Source organism: Alligator sinensis, unplaced genomic scaffold (assembly GCF_000455745.1).
Source record: "Alligator sinensis unplaced genomic scaffold, ASM45574v1 scaffold1238_1, whole genome shotgun sequence".
NCBI classification, from domain to species: Eukaryota; Metazoa; Chordata; order Crocodylia; family Alligatoridae; genus Alligator; species Alligator sinensis.
The window spans coordinates 150,249-159,799 of record NW_005842436.1 but is presented as its reverse complement, the minus strand read 5'-3'; the positions used below and the strand labels follow the sequence as shown (position 1 = coordinate 159,799).

The 9,551-nt window shown below is 47.4% G+C and overlaps 1 long non-coding RNA gene across 2 annotated transcripts in view; it reads left to right on the top strand.

The window, feature by feature from the left end:
* The window catches only part of LOC112551353, a 95,078-nt gene that overhangs the window by 67,182 nt on the left and 18,345 nt on the right, over window positions 1-9,551 (top strand). Inside the window, exon 2 of one of the 2 annotated variants that reach the window (XR_003095640.1) lies at window positions 4,929-5,084. The exons of the other annotated variant lie outside the window; for it this stretch is intronic. This is a non-coding gene — a long non-coding RNA (uncharacterized LOC112551353). The remainder of the gene's footprint in view (window positions 1-4,928; window positions 5,085-9,551) is intronic. 2 annotated transcript variants of the gene reach the window in all.

The following is a 9,551-nucleotide window of genomic DNA, read 5'->3' as shown; positions in this document are numbered from 1 at the left end:
AGGGGCCCTACATTGCCTGGTGCCCTCTTCTTGCTCCCACTGTACTTGAAAAAGGACTTTTTGTTGTCCTTAATCCTGGATGCTAGCCTGAGTTCCATCTCTGCCTTGGCCTTCGTAATAGCCCTCCTACCCTCCCGGGCCGAGGAGGAGTACTCCTCCTTGGTGACAGCTCCTCCCTTCCACTGGTTGTATGCCCCCCATTTTAGTCCTCAGGCATTGCTGAGTGCCCTGCTGAGCCAAGGGGGTTTCTGAGCACTCTTACCCCCCTTGCTTCTCTCAGGGACTGTTATCCTTTGGGCCTGGAGGATCGCCCCCTTAAGGTACGACCATTCCTCGTGGACTCCCATCTCCTCTACCTTCTGGGCCCTCAGTGCCTCCCCCACTAGTCTCCTAAGCTCATTGAAGTTGGCCCTTCTGAAGTCAAGGGCTTTAGCCTTGGTGTGAGCCCTAGATGCCCTGTGTTGGTTAGTGAAATCCAGCAGGTGGTGATCGTTATTGCCCAGGTGGTCAAGGACCTGCAGTCCCCTCACCAGGTCATCCCCTGTGGCCAGGACCAGGTCCAGCAAGGCATTACCCCTAGTGGGGCTGTGCACCTCCTGGATAAGGTGAAGGTCCTGTAATACAGCCAGGAACCTATGTGAGTGCGAGTGGTCAGACCAGGCTGTCTGCTCCTCCCAGCAAATGTCTGGTAGTTTAGGTCACCCATGACAATGACATCCCTTGACCTAACCGCCTCCATAAGCTGACTGGAGAAGTCCTGGTCCAGCTCTTCCTCCTGGTTGGGTGATCTGTAGTAGACACCCACCGTAAGGTCCCTTTCGCCATGCCTCCCTTGTAGTTTGACCCATAGTGTCTCTGCCCGACCCTTCTCTAACCTAATCCTTGATGATGTGAGGTGCTCTTTGACATAGAGCACAACCCCCCACCTTTCCTCTCTGTCCTGTCTCTTTTATCTTGGGTGTACCCCCGAATGCCCACCGCCCAGTCGTAGGTAGGGTCCCACCAGGTTTCTGTGAGCCCTACTAAGTCTGGGTTCTTACTTGCAATCAAGAGGCATAGTTCCTCCTGCTTACACCCCATACTATGAGCATTAGTGTAGAAGCACCTGAGGCCTCCTGAGGGTGCTCGTGCCTTCCTCCCACTCCCAGGACAGTTGTGGCCTCCTGCTCCTCGGACGTTTATACTTACCTGTGCTTCCCTTCCTCTTGTCACCCTGCGTGCTGGTGAAGCATCCTCTCCACTCGAAGCAGCCCCTTCCCCCAGCAAAGCTACTTTAAAGCCCGCCGTACGAGATCAGCCAACCTAGAGGAAAAGATACGTCTGCCATTAGGGGCGAGGTGAAGCCCATCCCACCCCAGCATGCCCTCCTTACAAAAACATGGGTCATTGTCAAAAAAACCAAAGCCTGCCTTGTGGCACCAGCTCCGAAGCTGCCGGTTAACCACGTCAATGCAGGCCTCATGACGCCTACCCCATCTCCATCCGTCTCTATATTTGTCCATCTCCATCCTCTCTATATTTGTTCTTCAGGTATTTGACGACTTATAAAATCCCCCCCTCGGTATTTTCTTCTCCATACATAATAAGTCTGTCTCTTTCTGCCTTTCCTCCTAAATCTTGCTTCCCAGGCCACTATTCATCATGTGTCTGTGTTGTGTTGCCCTGAACCAAACTCTTTTCAATCTGTCCATATCTTTCCTGAAGTATGGAGCCTAAAACTGGACACAGGACTTTAGGTTAGACCTCACCAGTCTTGAATAGGGCAGAAGAATCACTTCCCTTGATTTGCAGGTGACATTCTTGTTAGTATAGCCCAGTCTGCTGTTGACTTTTTTTGCAACAAGAGCACAGTGTTGGCTTATATTCAGTTTACAATCTACTGTAACCCCCAGGTCTTTCTCTGCAGTACGGCAGCGTAGCTAGTTATTCCCCAATCTGTATTTCTGCGTGCAACTATTCTGTCCCCAGTACAGGAATTTGCACTTGTCCATTTTGAATCTCATTGGTTGAAAACCATTTTTCAAGTCTATGCATGTCATTCTGGATTTGTCCCAAGGCCATTTCCTTACAGTCATCTTTGAGAGTTCTTCCCTCCTACCCCTTCTCACAGACCCTGTAAGGTTGCAGTTTTCTCCTTGACATTGCTCTAGAAGGGGGTTTTCTACTAAGAAAAGAAGAAATGAGTCAGTGGGGCAGTTAGGGATGTTAAAATGTGTTGTGTATATTTTTAATGGTATTTTACACAGTTGGGTAGTCTTCATCTCTTCCCTGCTATGTCATTCTTCTCTTATGGTGGGGGAGGGGATTTTGGCAGACAGCACCCAGTGTCTCCTGTGTGCTCCTGGAGTGCATATAATACTGCTTATAAAACAGACAGAAAATGGTACCTGCCCAGGGCTTTCCCTTTCTGCTGTCCCTGGTTGCTAGGGCAGCATTACTCAGAGGTTCAGCTGTGTCATTTTCCATTCCTAAAGGGCAATCGCACTGTTAAGTGACGTCCATTGATGCTTTGAGACCTGTAAACTGGGATTAGGTTTTCTCCCGTGGTTGGCAATGACTGTTGACTTCTGGGAGATCAGTGCAGTGCCAGAAGGAACTGTTGGCTCCAATGTAAACAGCTAGTAGTTGAGCCAAGGACATAACAGTATAACAGCAGCTTTTATGACCTTCTGGTGTTATGCAGCCGTGTAAGCTGGACTCAGGAAAGTTGCCATTCTGTGGCTGTGGTATTATTATTATCGTTATTGTTATTTTGTTTTATTTTTTGTGGGCTATTGAGTATATGTCTGAGATTGTTGCTTTAATGCATAGGGGATTGGAAACATCTTAATACTGGGCAGGTGGGAACTCACCGGGGTGGGAGTCTTTGTCCTGGTAATCTCTCAGCCAGGTTTGATAAGAAGTTTGCATCCTCTCTTGTTTCTGGGAACCATGTTGGATTCAGGAGCACATGCAACAGGCTTCAGAAGCTGCCAAACTTTTCCTGGTCTCTTTCCCATCTGCCAGGAGGTTTAAGATGGTAACAATTCATTCAGCATCAGCAGCTGCATGCTCCTTGTGGTCCAGCACTTACAGTGTGACAAGCAAGAGATTGAAGATGCTCAGGGAAGGTGTTCCATTTAGAAATTAAGGGGAGTTTATCCTGAAAAATGTAATGATGTACGTTTGCCAATATTTCAACATTAGTTGCCTGTTAAATTCTTTGTTAGTGTGTGCACAGGCCTTAATCTCTCCCTGGCACAATAATTTAATAACAGGTCAGACCCAGACAGATGCTAGGCATGCCAAACATACAATCCATGGAGCTGCTCTGTTCAGCCCACTGGACTACCAGTAGGCCACTAGGAAGTTGGGGGGCATGGCCTGCCATAGAATCTGGGGCCCTTAGGCCCTGGTGGACATGGAAATCAGCAGCAGGAGGGGGAGTGAAAGCTGATGGTCCTGATTGCCACTGTCACACCCCTACATCCCTGACCACTGGCCTCCTGCTGTGTGCTTTGGACTGGAGCCAGATCTGGAACTGGTACCACAGCACAGGGCATGCAGTGGCAGTAGCTGCACGTTGGACCTGGAGTATGCAGTAGCAGCTCTGGCTCTGGTGTGGGGCACATGGTGAGGGCTGGAGCTGCCACTTTATGCCCTGGGTCAGAGCCACAGCTGCTGTCACCTCCGCCACCACCACGTACTCTGGGAAGGAAGTGGAGCTGCCACTGCTATGTGTTCTAGGTTGGAAATGGAGCTGGAGTCACCTCTGCTGCTTGCTTTTGCCCCTGGTTGGATCTAGCCCAGGAGCACAAGGTGAGTTTGACGCTCCTGGTTTAGTCCCTTTCAGCAACAGCTAAACTGCCACAGTGTAGCTTTCATTTAGCTTTCATCCTTTTGTGTCCATGCAAACAACTAAGTCTCTCATCCAGATATTTGTCATTTTGTGTCTTGGCTCTTGTACCCTTGTCATTCTCTGGTCTTGACAAATGTGATCTTGCCCAGTTTGTGTCCCTCCAGAGTGCTGCTGGAACATCATTTTCTCAGTCTATGCTTTGACCACGTTAGCTTGCTCTTTGATTCCTTCCACGAGCTCCCTCTTTTCTGTTCCATCAAATGTAAGCCACATGCTTTTACTTTGAAGGCCTTCCACAGCCTTTACCTGCCCAGTCACATCTATGTCACTATTCAGAAGCTGATTTTAGCCCTTGGTGATTTCCTTTACTGCCCACTTCTCAGCTATTTGAACAAGCACTTCCACTGTGCTGCCCTTCATTCTTGAGAGGCAGTCCTTGCTATAATGTCAGTACAGCCACTTCACTGTTCTTCTTAAAATTTTCCTTTGATGGGATGCTTGCAAAAACTTGACAGTGGTTATGTTGCTGATGAGACAGCTGCTATTCTGCTGAATAATGTTGTTTGTGTTCATGTTTCTTGTCTTGTACCTGCATTCTAAGTTCTTTGAGGAAGGAGCTATCTCTAAAGTGTGTGTGTGCGCGCGCGCATGCATACGTGTTTGCGCACAGAACCTCACAGTGTGGCAATCTAGTCCAGTTGTCAGCCTTGTTAGACTCAAAGCACTTCTCTGAAAATGCCAGCACTTTAGTTTTCACTTATTTTTTTTTTTACTACAAAAAAATAACAGCAATTCTTCTGTTGTAAAGAACCTGGAAAGACTGCAAAAGATCAGAACAGGAGAACACTATGGATTCCTGTTTGAAATCTCTGGTTTTATCTTGTGAGTCATGTTTGCACACTTTAGAGTGCTAACATTATATGACACCCTGCAGCACCCTTGATCACTATGACTAGAGCGCTTAGCTTAGTATGCTTAGACTTGGCAGGATTCAATTTTTATTGGTAAACAATAAATAAGCATTGATTTAGTTACTCACAGACCTCTGATTTTTTTTTTCCCATTGTTCATAATCAACATATATAAAAAGGGGACCTAAGAAAAATGATGGCTGATGGAGTGTGTGATGACAGGAGGGAGCAGTTCTAGAGAACTGTGCTGACTGTAATTGGACTGCAACTCCCAGAAACTTCAGAGGCCTGGGAACAAAGGAACGGAAGTGACAAAATGGATAAGGGAGCTATGGGTGAGTGGAATGGGACTGATGGCAGCTCTACAGTGCAGCAGTCATACAGTAGTGATGTTTATTGTGATAGGTGGTTAAACTGCACCACAATAATAGTATGCTGTCATTAATAAATTGTCTGCCCCCCACCCCCTTAATTTTGCGCAATCCTGAAAAGTTAAATTGATAAAAATCAAAATAAATGCTTAAAAATAAACATTGATATTATCCGTCAACACTATAAAAATCAATTTCTGCCAAGCCTAAGTATAGTACTAGTTGTTATTTAAGGAATGCAAGATCCATTCTGGACCTGTAAATGATGCTCAGGATTTTTTGGGGTTTTTTTAAGTTGATTTGATATTTCTCACAATGACCTGTGGTACAGTGTCAGTATAAGTTTGAAGCCCAGTAGTGGGTGGGTTTTTTTTTTTCTGTTTTCAAGCTGGGAGTCTCTTTTTCAAGTTGTAGAAAGCTCTGGATTCTAGCCATGAAAGGCCACAAGATGTCAGACTTCAAACTGCTAGTGTGCCAAGCTAAACGTTACCTGTTTGTGGGCCTTGGAGGAAGAGAAGAATGCCAAAACTAGATGAAAGAAAGTTGCATCTTTTTTAAATAGCTTTTATAAAAGCACCTGTTAGAAACTGCTTATTATCCTGTTAGAAATTTCTTGGAAAGGTATAATGTAGTTTATGCAGTTAAAACCGGTTAAGTTTTGGTCATCACCATGGATATATCTAAGTTGTAATAACTAGTTTATTATGCAGTAAGGTCCAGAGGACCCTATTGGTATTGGAGTCCCATTGTGCTGTACAAACTTGCTTGTGTCTGTGTTAAGGGTGCCTTGCTTGTGTTTGTGAACATTCTAATATTATAAAAGCCATAGCGTGTCCGTCTGTCTGTCCATAATGCTGTATTCACACTCTGATTGGTTGTTTGCATCAGCCAATCGGAGTGCAAATAGAGAATTCAGACAGGAGGTGGCAGTGCAGTGGAGCATCAGTGGTGGGGACACAAAAGAGAGAGCGAGGGGGAGGCCAGTGCCCTGTTTCCTGGAGGCAGCGAATACAGAGGAGGAGGCCAAGGTCAGCACTGCTGGCTTTGCCCGCTCTCTCTTCTGCGTTGCTCCCTCGATGCGGGAGGTGGGGGAGGGGAGCAGCGGGCCTGGGCTGATGTGGCAGCAGTGGTGGGGTGTGGAGGATCAGGCCCAAAGTGTGGGGAGAAGCCAGCCTGCCATGGCGGCGGGGGATGGGACTATGGGGAGCAGCAGACTTAACCCAATGTAGGGGGAGAGCTGGGAGGAGCGGGCCCAGCCCTGAAACAGCAGAAGGGAGGGTGGGGAGATGCGCCTGGCCCCAAAACAGTGGTGGGGAAGGTGGGGAGAGGGGGGCACACTGGGCCTGGCCTAGCTCCAAAATAGAGGCTATGGGTGGGGGGTGCTTTGGGCCCAGCCTGGCAGTGGGGAGGTTGGGGGGGTGGGCCCAGCCCCCAAATGCTGGAGAGGGGGTGGGGGGAGGGGCGGGCCCAGCCCCACAACAGCAGCAGAGAGGGTATAGGGGTCAGGCCTGACCCCGCAGCACAGTGAGGGAAAGGGGTAGCAGGCCCAGCCCTGAAGGGGTGGGGGGAGCAGGACATGGGCCTCTGTCCCCGCCTGCACCTCTCGCCCATCATTCTTGATGGGCAATTGGCTAGTTTTCAGATAATGTTTAAATATGTATCTGGTGTGCATGCAGAAACAGGCTTACAATTGGAGGCAAGCATTTGGGATTGAAAGGAAAGCTTGAGAGGCTCACATAAGATGTGGAGACCTGCCAGCTCTGTGTTAACAACTGGGTCATTTGAAGCAGTTGGGAGTTGAGTTGGAACCATCTGAAATATTGTATTTTTTACGTACAATATGCAGTTTCCCCCTTAAAACAGTCTCCTCCTTCCTTCCCTCCCCCCCACCCTTGGGATGCTTATATTAAGTGGGGTAGCTGATTTGTTTCCCAGATTAGAAGCACTGTGCTTTGATTCCTGGTCCACAATGCAGTCGATGTTGTGTTAATATTCAGGCAGCTAAGGGAGTCAGTTGACTTAAAGGTTCCTTGTTCTTCACTGAACAGGTGTTAACATTTATGACTTTTTTAATGGTCTTGATGTTCCACCAATCAAGCTAACCCTTTTCAGGGCAGTTTTGCTGTGTGCTAGCTGCTCCTGGTCTCTACTCCTGTTTCACAGTGCCTTGGAGAGACTAGTTCTAATCAAAATCATAAATCTACCCCTGGAGAGCAGTTTCCAATGACAGCTGGGTTTCAAGCTTTAGTTAAGTGGGAAAGGGAGGGTGAGTAACCTGAAGATTAGGCCACATCCCTGCTGTATGCAGCCATAAAGCTGGAAAAATCTTTTTTTTCTTCATTTTTTGCCTTCAAAAGCAAGGTGCAATTATATTCCATGGTGTGTGTGTATATGAGAAAATATGGTACGTGTGTGTCTAGAGAGGGGTAAGGTACTGTTTCTTATGCTTGAGCATCTTGTGGTACCCTTTTAGGGCAGCGGCAGCAACATTTTTAGGCTGCGAGCCAGTGATCCAGTTCAGGTCATTGGCAAGAAAGGTGGGCACTAAGACCCATCCACAGCTGGTGGTTTTCTCCCTGTAGGCACAGGGAGAGCAGCTACTGCTGAAGACCACCACCACCAAATGATCTTCAAAGCCCTATATCTGCTGGTTGGATCAGATGGCTCTATGGGTTGCAAGTTGCTACGCCCTGTTTTAGGGCAGGAGATGGAGTGCTCATTAGGAAACATTACCTTAACTATGCATTTCCTGGCACTTTGTTTTGATGTGGTAATGCTTATGCTCACACTGTTTTGGGAGATTTGCAGAGAGACTTTGATTTCCATGGTATAGTGCCTCAGCCTCCAAATTTAGTCTCATATCTTCAACCTACCCTGAGAAACATTCTGAGAGAGAGTTTAAACCTCTTCAAAATGACTCTGAGACTGGGAGGCAGTGGACTCTGGGACTTGATCCTTTTGGTCCAGGATCATGCCTGCTGGACCTTTAAATCTGCTGTCTTGTGAAGCAGGGTATGATGGTTCTCGCTGAGTCAGGGAGATGGGTGAAGTGAGGTGGAGATAATTAGGAACAGCAAACATGTATTGTTCCAGATGCTGGGTAACTGAAGCCTGCTCATCAGCAGTTTGTAGTTCAAATGTTAATCCATGAAATGCACAACAACTTTCAGACACACACGTCTGCAATGTGTGCTCACTGCACAGGAATTCTGCGTACGTGTTGTCAAATGCTGAACAATTGGCCATATCAGGGGGCCAACTTGTGGCATGTGTGTGTGCAGTACACATAAGATTGTGAGGGCAGAGGCAGCACAGTGGCAGATAGAACAGGAATCAGAAAACAGAGCAGCAGATCAGAGGCACATTGCAAGGAGGAGAAAGCAGAGTAGCAGATAGGACAGGGGAAGGGAATGGGACTGGCCCTGGGCAGGGGTGCTAATTTGTGGCATCCCTGCCAAAAATATTGGCCCCCACTGAGCCATATCCTAGATTTCATGGCTGAAGTGCCCTTCTGGGCCACATATCAGGCCTCTGTGTGGAGCAGGACTTTCATCCCAAGCAGCCAACCTTGCTCTGATTAGACCCTGGAAGCTGGCAGGAATGGAAATGTGAGCAAACTGGTGACTTACTGACGGAACTGCCACTATCTTTGGTAGTATCATGTCATGGATTTTGCATGTGCATGCTTCCCAACACTTTGTAGAAAAGATTTACAGCAGCTTGGAAGATCTGGGAAATCTTCCTAGAAGTAACCACAGCCATTTCATTTCTATTTCCACCACTTACCATCATGGACTTTATGATTCTTCGGTTTGGTGAAGTGATGATGGGGGATCCTGGTTTTGTCTGTTTAAAAATGACAAATTCTCTGATAAAAATAGCAAATTCTCTGATTAAAAGCCCCAAAACCTGCATTTTTCTGTGATTTAAAATGAAACTCCCAAAGATAGATAGATAATATATCAGTTGAGAACAATGTTTTATCGATACGTTTACAAGTTTTAAGCAATTTGGAAGCCTACCAGTGCCTCAATCATAATAATAAAAAAAAATTCTAAATATCTGTAAATTTTGACATTTGATTTTGGGTTTTTTATCATGGAAAATTAGAGCTCCCCCTGCCCCCTTTGCTCACCAGGACACAGGTCCAGCTGCAGCTGTTCCTCCCACCCCATAGCTTTGTGGTACTGAGCAGCCCTGATATGCCAGTGCCCTCCCTGTGCCCATGCTGTTGCCCCTTACTCCCAAGCCACAGCCCCCCAGCTTTACTGGTGTGCCTCACTCCCGACCCACAGCCTCCTGGCTCTGCTGGTACACCTCACTCCAAACCCACGGCCCCCTGGCCAACCCTGCTGGTGCCCCTCACTCCCAGTCCTCAGCCCAATGCCCTCAGACACCAGTGTGTGAGGAAGGGAGTGGTTATGTGGGGAA